This window comes from Glycine max, chromosome 3 (assembly GCF_000004515.6).
Source record: "Glycine max cultivar Williams 82 chromosome 3, Glycine_max_v4.0, whole genome shotgun sequence".
NCBI classification, from domain to species: domain Eukaryota; kingdom Viridiplantae; phylum Streptophyta; class Magnoliopsida; order Fabales; family Fabaceae; genus Glycine; species Glycine max.
This window is the reverse complement of record NC_016090.4, coordinates 9,860,645-9,877,168: the sequence shown is the minus strand read 5'-3', so window position 1 is coordinate 9,877,168 and position 16,524 is coordinate 9,860,645.

Sequence of the window (16,524 nt, the reverse complement as noted above, 5' to 3'; positions counted from 1 at the left end):
TGATAATTCTGAGACGCGGTTAAATGTCATGAAAGAAGAGAAAAATTCCATGGAACATAATGGTGTTTGGGACCTTATAGAATTGCCAAAGGATTGTAAGTGAGTTGTTGTAAGTGGGTCTTCAAGACTAAACGTGACTCTTATGGAAACCTTGAACGTTACATGGCTAAACTTGTTGCTAAGGAATTTACTCAGAAAGATGACATTGATTATAGAGAGACGTTTTCACCAGTCTCACAAAAGTATTTTTTTTCAGGATTATCATGGCATTAGTAGTCCATAATGACTTGGAGCTACATTAGATGAATGTGAAGACTGTCTTTCTTAATGGATATTTAGAGGAGAATATTTATATGGACCAACCAATGTGGTTCTTAGTTGAAGGAAAGGAACACATGGTGTGCAAATTAGAGAAACCGATATACAATCTTAAAACAAGCTTCCTGCCAATGGTACTTGAGGTTTAATGATACCATTGCTTCCTTTAGATTTAAGGAAAATACTGTTGATCAGTGTATATATCTAAAGGTTAGTGGGAGTGAAGTTATTTTTCCAATTATGTATGTTGATGATATCTTGCTTGCAACTAATGATCTTGGTCTTCTTCATGAGACTAAGAAGTTTCTTTCTAGTAACTTTGAAATGAAGGATATGGGTGACGCAAGCAATGTGATAGGTGTCGCAACCTACCCTTCGGCGGGAGGGCGACGCGTGACTCGCGGGTGTGTGTTCCAAGAAAGGAATACGCGCGGAGTCGCCACCAACGTTTATTTGAGGAAAACGTCAGAAAAACCGTAAAAGACGTGATCTACGAACTTTAAGTGAAAGGTTTGGGAGTTGTATTTACGCACGGGGAAGGTATTAGCACCCCACGCGTCCGTCACAGGAGACAACAACCTTTAAATGTGCAAACATGACTTCAATTTTTAGGTTCCCTTTTACGTCTTTATTCCTTTATATATTTTTTTATCTTTTTGCGGTCGACGAGGGTATTTCCCTTGCTCCTACGTATTCCTTAATTGCGATAAGGAAATCAGACCTACGTAGTTCTTTGTGAACAAAATGTTTGGTTAAGTTGTTTTTATCCTTCTTCGCGGATGGGCGTGGTCATACCCGTGCCTATCTTTACTTCCCTTTTTCCACTGCCAGTTCCCAAGTCTACCAGTTCTGTCTCTTCTTGATGAGGCCCCATTTCTTGGTCCTCCTGGGCGACTATCCTTTCTAACTCCGGGGAAAGTCCCACATCCTCGTCCTCTTCGTCTTCTGTTTTATTCATTTCTTGCTCGAAGTCGATGGGCGGGTCCCAGGTATTAGTACCTTCAAGGGACTCGTCGTCGGATTTGGCGTTTTAAACATAAGGAAATAAACATGCAAATGGATGAGAATGGATAGAGACGCAGGAACAGATGAAAGAAAGATCTTTATATTATAGATTCAGGAGCAAAAGACACAAAGCCTTAACCAAAGGAAACTCTAAAGCCTAGGCCCAACTGTAGAGTTTTTTTTTTAAAAAAAAAGCCGTAAAAGGTTTACATTATGCTTGTCGCGTAAATTCCTGGGCGCTCCTCCACTCGCCAATTTCCTAGTTGGAAATCAGGAGGGCATGGTCGTACCAAATTCGAACCACTCGTAACATCATCTTCGCATATTGCAACGACTTGGCCTTTGTCCCCTAGACCCGTGCTTATAAAGCTCCTACTTATGTGGCAGGGTGGGCTTTCTTCATCTTCTTGTCTTAATCGCGAGCCTTGACCTCCACTTTTCCTTCCCGCGATGCTTTTCCTTATATCTGCCTGTGTGGGTTTGTAGCCTAACCCAAACTTCCCACGATTTCCTTTGGCACTTATCAAGCTAGTTATGCCGTCGTTATCCTTGCCTAAACCCATTCCGGGCTCGTAGCCATTCCCCAACATTACCCGTGCCACCATTACTGCCGTATCTGACAGGCAAGGTTGCCCAGAAAAGGAGTCCACGGAGGAAATGCTTACCACCTCGAAAGACTGGAAAGCGGTTTCTAACGACTCCTCTACGGCCTCCACATATGGCATAGAGGATGGACAACTCACCAAAGATGTCTTCCTCGCCCGATACGATGACCAAATGCCCTTCCACTACGAACTTCAATTTCTGATGGAGTGTAGAGGGAACGACTCCCACTGAATGGATCCATGGGCATCCCAACAGGCAGTTGTAAGGGGGGTTAATGTCCATGATCTGAAAGGTAACCTGACAGGTGTGAGGGCCTATCTATACCGGAAGGTCAATCTCTCCCCTAACCTCTCGGCGGGTGCTGTCAAAGGCACGAACTACCATGGAACTTGGCTTTAGATGGGAAGCATTAAACGGTAATTTCTCCAAGGTGCTTTTGGGCATCACGTTTAAGCTGGAACCATTATCGATGAGCACCTTGACTACGACGTGGTCCATACACTTGACTGAGACGTGCAAAGCCTTGTTATGCCCTCTTCCCTCGGCAGGGATTTCTTCTTCGGCGAAGGCGAGATAGTTGTTGGCAGTGATATTATTAACAAGCCCTCTGAAGCCTTCCACAAAGATATCTTGGGCCACGTGGGCCTCGTTCAAAACCTTTACAAGCAAAACCCGATGAGTTTCCGAGCTCATGAGTAATTCCAACAGCGAGACCCTGGCCAGGGTTTTGTTGAGCTGCTCAATAACCTTGAACTCGCTCTGCTGAATTATGCGGAGAAACTCGCTGGCTTCCTCTAGTGACACCTCCTTCTTGCCATAACCATCCCTTTTCTCCGGAAGACCTTTCGCTGGAATATCCTCGTTCGGAGTGAGGGGCGTTTTATCATCTTGTTCTTCCACTACCTTTGCCTTCCCCTTGACATTCATGGGCTGAATTGGTAGGTCGGGGGGCGCAAATACATGACCGTTGCGGGTCACACCGCTCAGCCTCATGATATTGGTTACTTTGGTCGACAATGAACTGATGTCGGTGGTTTCTTCTTCCTCTTTGTTCGGAGGTGTGTACCTCCATGGGACTGCGTGGCTATTTTGGTACGGGAAAGGGACAAGCTTAGGTGCCAATGGGTGTTGGGGTTTTTGCGAAGCTGCGCCCTTGGTGAAATATATCACCAAAGATTTAGGCCTTCCAAAACTTCTCTCATCCACGGATTGCATACATATATGTTGCTCTTCTCTTCCCTCATCACCGACTTCCAGTCGGCCTTAATCTATCATTCGCTGCAACAATTCCTCTACTGCCAAACATGTTTCCATGCTATGTAGCTCGCCGGGATGGAACAAATAAGAGTCCTCTTTATGCCCACCGTGGGGAATCACACCTCCCTTTTGTAGGGCCTCAAAGATAAACCTCCTAGGGGTTGCTACGTCCTTTAAAGGTTTAGACCGGCGGGGCCTATCTGACCCAATGGCGTCAACCGCCCCCCCTCCATGATTGGCAAGCGGGTTGGTTTTCACGTTGGGCCGATCCTCTTGGAATGTCAGCCATCCAGCATCTATCAAATGTTGGACCTTGTATTTAAGGGCCAAGCATTTTTCGATGGAATGCCCCGAGGTATTCCCATGGTACTTGCAAGTTGCGTTAGGATCATACCACTTTGGGAAAGGGGGTTGAAAGACCTTCCCGGGAGTTATTAAGGCCAGTTGGTTGGCGATGAGGGACGGCAAGAGGTCTTCATAAGTCATTGGGAGTGGGGTGAATTCTTGAATTGGCCTCGGGGGAAAGTTCCTCATTGCGTTGGAATTGCCGGCCGGGCGAGTCGTGGTTGGAGTTGGAACTTGGGGGGCCTCCCTCTAAACGGGTGCCTTAGGCTGCATGGGTGCTGAATTAGAGGAGTTCCCGGCGTGAGCTGAGAAGCTCGGATGATTTTGAGCGTACTGATGTGTACCATGAGATGTCTACGGGGGTTTAACCCACGCGGGCGTCGAAGTGACGGCGTGGGCATCTCCCTCCTTCCTTTTTGCCCCAGTTGTTCCGACCCTTTTAGCATTGGCACTTGTAGAGGAAACATAATCAAACTTCCCTCTCTTCAACCCTACTTCAATTCTTTCCCCGACGAACACTAGGTCCGCGAAGCTGGATGGCATGTAACCTACCAACTTCTCATAGTAAAACACTGGCAAGGTGCCTACCATCATGGTGATCATCTCCCTTTTGACCATGGGAGGTGCCATTTGTGCTGCCAGGTCTCTCCACCGTTGCGCGTATTCTTTAAAGGTCTCACCTTCCTTCTTGAACATATTCTATAGCTGAGTGCGATCGGGAGCCATATTGGAATTATACTTATATTGCCTTAGGAAAGCAGTAATCAGGTCCTTCCAAGTACGGAAGCGGGAAGCTTCCAGATTAGTGTACCAAACAACCGCGGCTCTGGCCAAGCTATCTTGGAAAAAGTGTATTAATAGCTTCTCATCCCTAGAGTGCGCGCCCATCTTGCGACAATACATCTTGAGATGGTTCTTGGGACAGGTCGTCCCTTTATACTTGTCAAAGTCCGGCACTTTGAATTTTGGGGGGATAACAACATCTGGTACCAAGCAAAGATCCGTCATGTCCGCGAATGGATAATCACCAAAGCCTTCAACAGCCCTCAATTTCTCCTCGAGGAGATCAAGTTTCCTTCTTTCTTCGGTCGCCGGGGATGGTCCTTCTGTGGACAAGATTATCGGCTGTGCAGTGAGGTTGGGCTGAGGCAAAGTGTTGGGTGCCGGTCCCTCGATGGGAATCGGGGGGTAGAACTTGACATCCCCTTGGGCATACTCTTGATGATCTTCATGGACCTCATCGGGTTGTCGAGGAGGCTCCCTTTCAAGGGTGGGAGAAGAGATATGACCCGCATCATCTTGCATGACTGGCGGCGTGTAATTAGGCGGCAATCCATAAGGGTAAGCCGCTCGGTTGTATCCCAAATGGGGGTTGTTGATGTGCCCCAGTGTGTTCCTTCCTCGTCCTAGCGTATTTGGGGGAGGATGGTGCGCGGTGGCTAGGAGAGTCGGATTTGCTTCGGCAGCCGAACTGACAGCGGCAACGGTGGCCACGTTCTTTTCCATGAGTTGCCTCATTCCTAGCATGGCCTCCATCATAGAAGCCATTTGTTCTTTCAAAGCCGACATGTCGGCTTTCATCTGTTCCTGTGTCTCTTCTTGGTCACCCATCGTCCTAGATTTGGATCTGGTGCGATAGGGATGCCTTGTGGCGCATCTAGTTATGGTGTTCTTCCTAGAAAAACCAAACGTGAGGAGTAGGCAAAAATATGAACGCATGTTTAGAGATAAAATGCAGGAGTGATTTGATTCGCACCGACTTTTTGGAGTAGAAACATGGGATAAACTCATTTTATTCAAAAAGGTTATAGCTAGTCAAGATTTGAGTGGCAATACAAATTCCCTAGCGGTTCCTAATTATATGGGCCATTAAATCTATCATATGCTGACAATAGTTGAGAAGTTCGTGGATCTCCTCGGGGGCGGAGTAGGTGTCCGCCATTGCTTTGGCCTTGGCTAGCAAACAAGGAAGTTCTTGGCTCCTGTTCAAGGTAAGAGCAAATCGGTCCATCCACATGGTTGCCTCTTGGTGTAACGAGTCGATCACCCTTCCCCTAGCCTCCTTTTCTGCGTACACTTGGGCATACTCGTCCGCCACCCTATGCTCGTGGGTCGTGGCTAGACTTAGTTCCTCTTGGTACTTAGTGATGATAGCTAACGTGTTGGTCTCTGTCTCGCATAATCGTTGAGACAAACTTCTTTTGGACCTCGAGCAAGCCTTCAATTCATCTTTCAAGATCAAACTGTCTACTCGTGATTGGTCCCTTTCCTCTCTTCGGAGTTTAAGCTTGCTGTTACTGCCCCACAGAGCCCCTCGGAACTTGTTCCGGCCGTGTTCTTCCCTACGAGCCCTCTTGGTCTCTTGTTCCAAAGCCTTGGTGGTAGCTATATTTATATCTCTCAGTTCGGCATTCTTCTTTCGGATTTTAAGAGCTGCTGATTTGAACCTTTCTTTGACTGTTTGAGCTTGCTTGAGTTCCATCCTAAGGGCCTGCACCTCTTCATCTTCCTCCGGTGCCTCATCTTCCTCCCTCTTAGCGGTTCTCAGACTCGGGAGCCAATCCAAACCTTGCATGTGGGCTTTTAACCACTTACGATAGCCACCGATGGGCCCATTGTTACTCCCCCTAAGTTCCTTGTCCTTATTTTGCAACACCTCCCATGCCTTGCGGACCTTCTGAAGTGTCTCCACGTTGGTCTTATTGAAACCTCCTGAAATGACAGGTACGATCTCTTCCTCTAGTGGTGCCCCTCTCATAGGATAGCCAAGTTGTCTTATAGCAAGAACGAGATTGTAGCTGATGCAACCCCTCGTCCCCATCAAGGGAACATTTGGAAATCCTCCACATGAAATAAGAACTTCGGTTCTTCCTTCCTTCCATCGAGGGAACCAGTTGACAGATGCTCCTTCTTTGCTTGCTAAGAGTTGGTCCCAATTCGCCCCTCCTTTCTCTGTGCATGAACGGTAGCATTCTAACGGGGAAGCATGCCTCACCTCTTGGCGAAAAAGGTGCGAAACTAACCATACAAAAAAGCTGAAGTACAACAAACAATCCTTGTATTGCTCTTTTCACATCTTCGGTCGAATGTGTCATATAGGTCGGCTAGTATAGCGACAACCGGGCTTTCCTTGTGGTTATGATAGGCGAGAAAAGCGTTGATCGCTGCCAGGTCCACCAACCCATCCACATTCGGAAAGAGGACTCCTCCAAAAATCAACAGTGTGAGAATATCTATGAACGGGGCCCACTCGCCTTTACCTGCCAAGATTCTTGCTTTTGCCTCCAAATATTTTCTCGGTATTCCGGCCACCCCATTTTCGACTTGCTTCCTGTGGTCTAATTCCCGCGCCAAGATTTGGATTATCTTGGAAATTCTAGCTAATGAGGGATAGAACCCTGTGAAGAGGTATGGTTTCCTCCCCCCTAGAGGGCATCCTAGGATCTCTTCAAATTCTTCCACCATGGGTGATAGCTGGAAGTCCCCAAAGGTGAAGCACCTCAACGGCTGATCATAATACTGGGCGAGGGAGGCAATGACCTCTGTGGAGACTTCTACCATGGCTTGGTCCCAGATTTTACCGTAAGCTTTGCGAAAAGCTTGCCGCTGGAGCCGACCTATCAACTGCCCTAACTCTTTTAGACTGGTGATCCCTAGGCTCTTGACCTTGACTTGATAGAACCTCTTTTTAAGCGAAGGCATTTGACTTGATCCCATGTTTTACTAAAGTGAACAAAAATCGGTGCGAATCAAAACTCCAACATCTATCATGGGTGGAATGGATGAATGCATGAAGAAATGCATATGACACAGATGCAATTTATGAATATGGGAGCCCGAGAAATTGTCTCCTTCTTAGATACAACGTCTTGGGGTAGCAAAGTGCCCAACGTATGTATTTAAGAAGGTGACACGGACCCTCCGTTGGTTTGTTAAAGAGAGGGGATCAAGACAGAATCCGTGCGTGACGCATATGTGAAAGGCGCAACACGGGAATGTACATAGTATGACAATATTCACAAAATATAAGCAAAAGGGTACATGACACTTATGCATGGCAGCGTGAAAAAACGGCATGCAGCGTGTCCGCTTCGTGCCCCTATTCAAAGGACCTATATGGGAGGGAGCTAAAAGGTTTTTTTTTTTTAGTGATAATTCCCAAGGTGGTCATCTCTCTCTTGATGGTTTCTAGAGGTATCATCCCCTTCGAAGAACATATTGCAGCAGTAGGGACTACTAGCAACAATACATTTTCAAAGAGGAAAACTCTAGACGAGGGTTCACTGTAATCAAGCAAGTCGGAGACCTAGCATGATCACAGATTCACCTCCACTCCTTATGCTCCCATGAACCCGGGTATAGGGCCCTTTTTCAACTCACCGTGTGTGCAAATAGTGTTGGTGTTTGTGTGCATCAAATGAATAAATATTTACCTCATGCATACATTTTAAAACGCACTAAAAGCAACAAAGAGTTTATATACACAAGAACATAAGACAAATAAAGGGAAACCAACAAAGGAGAAAGTCATGATAAAACATTGCACAAGATTACATGGCCTAACTCTCGAAGAATAGTCCCCAATGGAGTCGCCAACTGTCACAACCTACCCTTCGGCGGGAGGGCGACACGTGACTCGCGGGTGCATGTTCCAAGAAAGGAATACGCGCGGAGTCGCCACCAACGTTTATTTGAGGAAAACGTCAGAAAAACCGAAAAAGACGTGATCTACGAACTTTAAGTGAAAGGTTCGGGAGTTGTATTTACGCACGGGGAAGGTATTAGCACCCCACGCGTCCGTCACAGGAGACGGCAGCCTTTAATTAAATGTGCAAACATGACTTCAATTTTTAGGTTCCCTTTTACGTCTTTATTCCTTTATATATTTTTTTATCTTTTGCGGTCGACGAGGGTATTTCCCTTGCTCCTACGTATTCCTTAATTGCGATAAGGAAATCAGACCTACGTAGTTCTTTGTGAACAAAATGTTTGGTTAAGTTGTTTTTATCCTTTTTGCAAGACATGTTTTTGTTGAATGAAAGGTTATTTAAGGCGTTGGACCGTTAAACAAACTTTCGATTCTTTTGAAAAGAGAGAAGACATTAAGGCATTGGACCATTTAATGTTTTTTATTTTTTATTTTTTGAAAGAGGTAATAAAATTACATGTTGATTTTAGGCCTTTAGAAATCTACACTTAACTAATAAAAGCGAAAAAGACCATTTCAAGGCATTGGACCTTTGAAAATGGCCTTTTTTAGGCGATGATAAAAGTGTGGTTTATGAATTGATTTTAGCCTTTAGTTGCACTTTGTTTATTAGTTGATTCGATTAAGAAAGGAAAATCCCAAAGAGAAACGTCCGATTGATTTTTTTTGGCTTATTTTACTAAAAGATATTTTTTATTATTATATTATTATTTTACCTCTTTTTGGTTTCCAACGTGGTTACAGCATGACCGAACCGTCGAATTTCATTTTAAACGAAATTAACGGATGTTACAACTCAAATGATCGGTGGAAATTTATTTTATTTTTGATTTAGGCGAGAAAATGACTTAAGCAAATGACTAAAGCACGTCAAAAGGGGGTACGGAAAGTAAATGAAATGAAAATAAAAGTACGTAAAAACAAATGAGGACCACTAAGGGTACATAGAATGAATTGAAAAGTTCGGTTTCAGGAACTTACCGGTTGAAGACCGAAGAACGATGAAGAACGAACAAAGAATGTCGAAGAACGGCTGAAAATCTTCGCGAAAATCCCCACGGAAACGTCACGGAAGCGTTACGGAAGCGCCTCGGCTCGGATTTTCTTCACGGAACCAATTTTTTTCACTAATTTTAAGTGATTCTTGAATTACCATGAGGGCTGAACGAAATTCCTCTTCACTTCTCCCCCTATTTATAGGAAAATGGGGGAGATGCTTGCCACCCAGCTCGCCCAGGCGAGTAAGGTGGCTTCATCCAGAAGCAACCGCCTTCTGGAGGAATCTTCTGGAGGGCCCGGGCCTAGTTGCTATTTGCACCCCCATTTTTACTGAATACACCCCCTGTCTTTTTTTGGTGATTCTTTTTCCGTAAAGTTACGGAAACTTACAAATTTCGTAACGATACTTGTTTTCTTTCCGTAATGTTATGGAACCTTGCAGATTACATAATCATCCCCTTTTTGACTTACGGAATGTTACGGAACCTCACGAATTGTGCAACAATGCTTCCTTTTGAGTTTCGGCATGTCACGAAACTTCACGAATTGCCTGACGATGGGTGCCAAGTACCTCAAAATGGTCAAATGAAAGTTGCATGCCACCAAGCAAAGGTCCCCGGACGAAATTAGGGTATGACAATAGGGATAGAAATATTTTGCAATAGATCACAAGAATTGTTAGGCTTATCACAGAAAGCATATATCAATAAAGTACTAGAGAGATTTAGGATGGAAAGGTGTTTAGCATCACCTGTTCCAATTTAGAAATGAGACAAGTTTAGTCTCACGTAATGTCCTAGAAATGATATGGAACGAAAACAAATGGAAGCAATTTTGTATGCATCAGTTGTTGTTGCATCTATCCTGAAAACTGAATTTGTAGCATGTTTTGAGGCTACAATTCAGGCTAATTGACTGTTGAACTTTATTTCAGGGCTTGGAATTGTCAATAGCATTGGTAGGCCACTGAAAATGTATTGTGATAACTCCGCAGTAGAATTTTTTTTAGAATGACGAGTACTCTAAGGGTGCTAAGCATATGGAATTGAAGTACTTTGTTGTGAAGGAAGAAGTTCAGAAACAAAGAGTGTCAATAAAATATATTTGTACAAACCTTATGATAGCTGACCCTTTGAATAAGGGATTACCGTCCAAGACATTTATAGAACATGTTGAATGTATGAGCATTATTGTTATTGATGATCATTAAGTGTAATTTCTCTTATGTATTTTAGTGACACTCTAAGATCAATTATGATATGTTTCTGATTATCTATTCTCTATGTCTACATGCATATTTGTATTAGAGTAATGTTAATAGGTTTTGTCTTGAATGAAGACATTATGTTGGACCAATTATGTACTCCTAACTCATGGTCATATTAAGAGAAGATTAATTTGTAGTACATGGAAGGGACTATGTCGATTAGGTGATGTACAACCGCCATGACTCAAATTGGTTCATACTCTTAATCATGAAATTATGATGTACCCAATGTATAAAACAATTTAGTCATTTTTTAATGCGCATTATGTTAGTTTAATCTATTTATTTATTTAGTCCATAATGTTTAGTAATGTCACATGAGCCAAGTGGGATAATGTTAGAATTAATATCTCATGTGAGAGGCATGTGACTTATGTAGGGACTAATAAATAAAATTAATAATTAAGGACTAAATTGTAATTTGGTTAAATAGGAGAAGTTTCTAGAGGTAACTGCTACTTGATGGGAGTAGTGGTTATAAAAGGGGGTTAATACTCACTAACGTGAAATAAGGTCCATTTCCTAACAGAAAAGTACTCTCTCTCATCTACAGTCATCACAAACGTAGAAAGGCATAAAGAATAGTCAAGGGAGTGAAATCTTATTTCTCTTCTCTTCTAAGGAAATTAAAGTACACCAGAGAGAGACCTTCCTATGGAGAAAGGTATGCATTATTTGTTTATTTATTATTTGTGAGAATCATAGGTTTCAAAATCCTGTTGGTATCCTATAATTGATAATCTAGGAAACTCTTAATTATTTTACAAGTTCAACAAAGGATGGGTATTGTCAATTCATTTTCACTATTATGAAATTTGAAAGTTCTTTCCTCCTCCATCCTCTGACTTTCATGCAATTCAAAAGAAGCCAGCTCTAAGTTAAGCCAAAGGAATCATTTTATATATAGCTTAAAATTCTAAAAGATATTTTCTACATTCGCAATAATTTGTGTTAAAACTAGTATGCAATTTTCTTTTAAAGAATATACATTATAGAGTATTATTTTACCAAGGTTTTTTGACTGGAAAGCTAAATAGTTCTCTAACTGTCATGTTAGGACAACACTTAACTAAATGTTTTTCTTGGAATTGAATGATAATATTACAATTTGAACTTTGGTATATTGTATAAGACTTGAGTGAATTTTGAATGACTAAATAATAATCATATAGAAAATCTATATCTATATTTATTTATTAATACTACATTCAAAAGAATTGAAGGTAACACAAATGGTAACTTTGTACAGTGTCACCTATATACCAACTCATCACCTCCTCATCTTAGAAAAGTTTAAAAGTTTAATTGTATTTTTGACCGTTCTAGGTCTTTTAAGTTTCAATTATACCAATCAGCTCTCAGTAAATATATGGATTTAGTCTTCCAGATTTCATTTGTTCTAATTGAATTTTCTTAATATTATTAATTGTGTAATTTTAGTCCTTCAAATTTTTATAATTCTATTATTAAAATATTTTTTTCTGGCAAAATCACATAATTGTGATAATTGAAGACTAAAATCTTACAATTATAGCCGGGAAATTCAATTAGCAAATTGAAATACATGAGGACTACAATTGCATAACTTAAAAGGAGTTTAATTCACACAATTGAAACATAAGAGACTAAAATCACATATTTATAATAACTATAAGATCAAAAATATAAATAAGTCAAAATTTAACGATTAAAAGAATAAAAAAATTTAAATCAAATAATCTAACAATTTAATTAAATAACGAAATTGTTTCATCTCTTTCTTCATCTCATATAACTGTCTTTCGAAAAAAAGAAAAAAAAAAGCACTTCCTCTTCTCATTTTGTTTTCCCAAGCTACATTACACTTGGGTACCTATAAAGTTTGTTAATAATATTAAGGCTTTTACCAAGAAAACCAATCCTACAAACTATGAATTTGTACATGTACAAACGGAAACCAATATGCCTCCCCTAAATAGAGCACTTAAGTATTGTCATTATATCTTGAATTAAATATGTATCAACGGTTTTGAAAGTGGGAATAAATATGTTCTACTATTTTGAAAAATTAAATTTAAAACATGAAAAGAATAATAAAAATTATATATAAATTTATCTATCTTAAATTTTTATTCTTCAAAAAGACTTATATATATATATATATATATATATATATATATATATATATAAGTACTGTAGGGATATATTCAGCGGAAAGAGATCAAACGGATAGATAGGAAGTAAGGATATATTATGAAACAAATATGCAGTATGATCAAGAGTTAAACAGAAATTATAATATCAAAAGAAAATGATAAAACAAATTAAAATGAAAGCAATATAAAAGAAATTGAAGTGACGTCAGAGCCGCACATGATCAGTAAGGGGAGAGAAAAGAAGAAACCGAAGCGGTGGCAGGGCCGCACAAGATCGATCAAGAGGGAGAAGAGATATGAAGAGAAAAATTCAAATTTATTGAAATTGAAAGAAAATCTTACAAAGATTGTTTCCTGGTAGAGCTTCTCTCTCTAAAAATAGAAATCTCACTATCTGAAAGGGTACCTCACAAATGGGTTGAGGACTCCTTAAATAGCCATAAAATTTACTGTAGCTACAATGCCGATTTTTTGACCGGAACTATTTACATAGTACATGTAATTTTTTAATTAATCATCATTTTAAGTTTCATTTTGGTAGAAATGGTCGTCTTCTTCTTCTGAAGAATTGTTATCTTCCTTCTTTGAGGAAGAGCTTTCGTCTTCTTCTTGTTAGAGTAGCTGTAGGACCTCTTTTAGATTTTGTGCCAGACTTTCTTTTTACTAGGAACTGGCAAGGTAAACAACTAATTGAGACTTCTGATTGAGGAATAAAGAAGTCTCAGGATCAGCAACTTTCAAAAATTCTGGATGGGCTTGAAACCAGATTCTCACTTGATCTGGAGCTGCTTTTGATGTATCAATCTGATTCCACCACTTGATAAATGCATGACGTTGCAGTGATGGAAACTAGTTGTTTTTAGTTTTCCCATATCTGTATTGCCATGAAAATATCCACGACAATGCAAAACTGGAAAAGTATTTTAGGTCTGCAGGGATTCGTGATTCCTGAGAATTGAAATTCTTTTCTTGAACTGATCAAACCCTTGTTGGACTTGCTCCGGGTAGATATCAAAGATTGGTCCAAAAAAGTCCCACCACTGGAGGAACCAATTTGTAAAATTATAGACTGTGTTAGTTTTGAAATAAATAAGCCAATAATGTTTGAATTTGTTGTTTTGATGCCAGAATACATTGGTCCAGGCATCTACATAATCCCAATAGTATAACCTATAGGATCAAAGGGTACAAATAATTTTTTTGGCTTGATTTAAATTTGTTCCACATTTTCGAGGTTGTATGAACTTTAAAATTTGGATAGTTGAATGAGTGTTTAAATTTATGTCATTTGGGTCTTTGAAGTGTTTAATAGACACTGAGTTTGTGTCTATCAGTATGAATTCATAAAAGATTCTTGTTTTATTGGTTGCAATAGGTTTGAAATGGAAGCCCAGTGGAAATGCATTGGTTGTAGCCTTGAAGGGATTTTTGTCCCAAAATTATGGCTCCATCTACAAAACAGTTGGAAATTTATTTTTGTAAATATAACTGTTAGTAGGTTTTGGTAGTGGTGTCTTTTGTTGGGATAAGGTCTATTTTCCTTTTGGATTGACAATCATTTTGGATTGTTTGGAGTTTTGAATCATGATTTGTAAATCAGTTTCAAATTCATCGTCAGATTCTGAGGCAATGTCTGCCCAAGTCTTTTTGGCGAGTTTTGGGAGTTTGGTTAGACCAATTTCTTGTAGGGCCTAGAGTGTTGTACTGAGAAGGTATAGTCAACCTTTGTTTGTTTTGAGGTTGAAGGTTTTGGGGATTCCTGAGTGGATGACTCAGGTTTGATGGTGACTATTTGGGTTGATGACCCTTGTATTTTAGGTTTTTGGGTAGATGACCCAGAGGATGCAGAAGAACTCTTCTTGATAGTTGGCTCTGGTAGGGCCAACTTGAATCCTTTACTCGTGCTTCGTTTACCCCTAAGGGGGGTGCCTGATGCCTTAGGTGGCATGAGAATTTGTCTATAAGAATTCACGTGTAAGATAGCTAGGTAGAGAGTTTAAAGTGCCCTTGATATATTCTATGTCAAAATCAAAAACACTTAATATTGCTTGCCATCTTGCAAAAATTTGTTTGGAGCCAAGATTTTTGACGTCTTTCTGTAAAATGTGTTTAGCTGATTTACAATCAACCTGAATTAAAAAAATTTGATTTAATAAATCAGATTGAAATTTGGAAATGCACAAAACAATTTCTAACCTTTCTTTTTTAGCAGTTGAATATTTTATTTGTGCAGAATTCCAATGCTTTGATGTGTATGCAATGACTTGTTCTTGGGTATGGACTCTTTGTTTGAGGATACCACCATAACCTATGTCAGATGCATCAGTCTCAATAATTTTGAATGCCTGCAGAATTAGGAGATACAAACATTTTATAGATTGGACTTTGAGTTTGATATCTTTGACAACTTGAGTATGTATGTCAGACCAATGAGGTGGTTTTTTCTTCAACCTATCATGCAATGATTTGACAATATTGTTTAAGTATGGGACAAATTCTCCCATATAATTTTGACAACCAAGGAATCTTAGCAACTGAGTTTTGTCTAAAATTTGGTCGGGGAATTTTTTTGCAAATTCTATTGATCTCTCTATTGGTATGATTGTACCTTGGTGTATGTTGTGACCAAGGAATCAAATCTTTGTTTGGAATAGATTGATTTTTGATTTGGAGACAGCAAGGCCATTTTGCTTGACGATATGAATAAAAGTTTGCAAATGTTTAAAATGTTGATCGGTATTTTGGGAGAAAATTAAACCATCATCTATGTAGACAATGAAAAATTTTGAATAAGGATTGAAAATATCGTTCATGATTTTTTGGAATTTTGAAGGAGCGTTCTTCAGACCGAATGACATAACATTCCATTCATATTGCTCGAAAGGTACTGTGAAAGCAGTTTTGCACCTACTAGATTCTTGTATTTGGATTTGCCAAAATCCGGATTTCATGTCAAACTTGGAAAATATTTTTGCGGAATTTAGTCTGTTGAGTAAATCTTTTTTGTTTGGAATAGGATACCTAATCCACTGTAAGGCTTGGTTTAGTGGTTTATAATTTATGACTAAACAAGGCGTACCTCATTCGAGCTCTGATTGTTTATTGACATAGAAAGCAGCGCAAGACCATGAACTTTTGTTCTTTCTAATTAAGCCTTTGTCAAGTAAAACTTTAATTTTCTTATGGCAATATTGAAGAAGTTCTTCATAAATTTGAATAGGTCTAGCTTTTGTAGGAATTTGTTATTCCCTAAAATCTTTCTCATAAGGGAGATCAACAATATGTTTTTTGCAGTTCCAAAATGCATGTGGCAGATCGAAACAAATGGTTAATTGGATGTGTTGTAGTAGGGTTTGGATTTTTTTCTTTTAATTGGGGTTTTTCCAATTGTAACTGGATATTACTAAAAGAGACTTTATCTTTTAAGAAATTAATTTGGTTGATTTTATTTTCTATGAAATTTATATTTCTTGAAATAGGTTTAGTAGAAAATAAAATGTGATTTTTCTTCCTAAGTTAATGGTAGTTATTCCTTCCTTGGATATCTTAAGGGGGAATAGCGCTCTAATGAAGGGTGTTCCTAGGATAATCTCATTCTTTAGGTTTTTTACTAGAAGAAAGTTTGTATTAATTCTAAGACCTTGATTTTCTATAATTGTGCTTGATAATTTGTAGTTAATTTTTAATTTTGAGACATTTGCTATGCTCAATTTCTTTGAGGTTTTTTCAAAGAATTTTGTAGGAACTAATCCTTCCAAAATACAATTTGAATCAGCCCCTGTGTCAAATAAGGTCATTGTATCTAGAACAAAATCATTTATAATGATTCTAATGTTTATGTAAATTTTTTGGATCTTAATCTTGTTGATTAATCCCATAAACAT